Source organism: Acomys russatus, chromosome 27 (genome assembly GCF_903995435.1).
Source record: "Acomys russatus chromosome 27, mAcoRus1.1, whole genome shotgun sequence".
NCBI lineage: Eukaryota > Metazoa > Chordata > Mammalia > Rodentia > Muridae > Acomys > Acomys russatus.
This window is the reverse complement of record NC_067163.1, coordinates 46405952-46406947: the sequence shown is the minus strand read 5'-3', so window position 1 is coordinate 46406947 and position 996 is coordinate 46405952. Positions and strand designations below refer to the sequence as shown.

The 996-nt window shown below is 32.5% G+C and overlaps 1 non-coding gene across 1 annotated transcript; it reads right to left on the bottom strand.

The window, feature by feature from the left end:
* Positions 1–652: 652 nt before the first annotated feature.
* Positions 653–759, bottom strand: LOC127210390 (U6 spliceosomal RNA). Its single transcript, XR_007833299.1, has one exon. It is a non-coding gene; the product is annotated as a U6 spliceosomal RNA (small nuclear RNA).
* Positions 760–996: the final 237 nt, after the last annotated feature.

Below are 996 nucleotides of genomic sequence, written 5' to 3'. Positions count from 1 at the left end.
TATGGCTATCTGCCCTGACATTTCTGTCCTCAGATTCTGTAAAACACCTGTCTAGATTTGTTCAGTGTTTAGCATCCCTACTGAGAAGCCAGGTGCTACTCACACTGGTCAGTGGGTGATAATACTCGATCTTTCTTCCCTTCGATCTTTTAATATTTTTTTCTTAGTTCTGTGTGTTTAGTGTCCTGGTTATTATGTGCTGAGGAGATTTTCTTTTACAATATAATCCATTCCATTTTTTCTATGTTTCTTGTACGTTGGTATGCATCTCCTTCTTCAGGTTTGGATGTTTTCTTCTGTGATTTTGTAGAAAATATTTCCTGTGTCTTTGACCTGGGCTTCTCCTCCATCCTTAATTCTATTTTTCAAAGATTAGTTCTTTTAGAGTATCCCAGGCTTCCAGGATATTTGTTCCAGGACTTTTTTTTTTTTTTTTTTTTTTTTTTTTTTGGATTTAACAAAGAATCCATTTTTTCTATCATATCTTCAATGCCTGAAAAATCTTTCTCCTCATCTTTGTATTCTGTTAGTGAACGCTAACTCTGTAGGTTCTGGTTGAGTTCCTAAATATTTCATTTCCAGTTTTCCTCCAGTTTGGGTTATATTTTTTATTCTACTTCTATTTTACAGACTTGAATTTTTTTATTATTTTATGAATATGGAACAATTCACAAATTTGCCTGTAATTCTTGCTCAGGTTCCAAGTTAAACTTTGCTATGTTGTTCCAATTTTAATATATGTGCTGCCAAGGCAAGCACCCTATATGTTCTTATATGTACAAAAGTTGCTGTTATTGTTATTATTATTATCATCATTATTATTATTATTTGTTACTCCCAGGGCTCAGATCACTATTCCTTTCCTGGTACTATGAAGGATGGTATAGGTGAACAGTAACAGTTTCTGTCTGACTCATATAAATACCAACATTTCACAGGTATTAATATATCATATTGTTTATATTTGAAGTACATTAAATTCACTTTTACAGTATC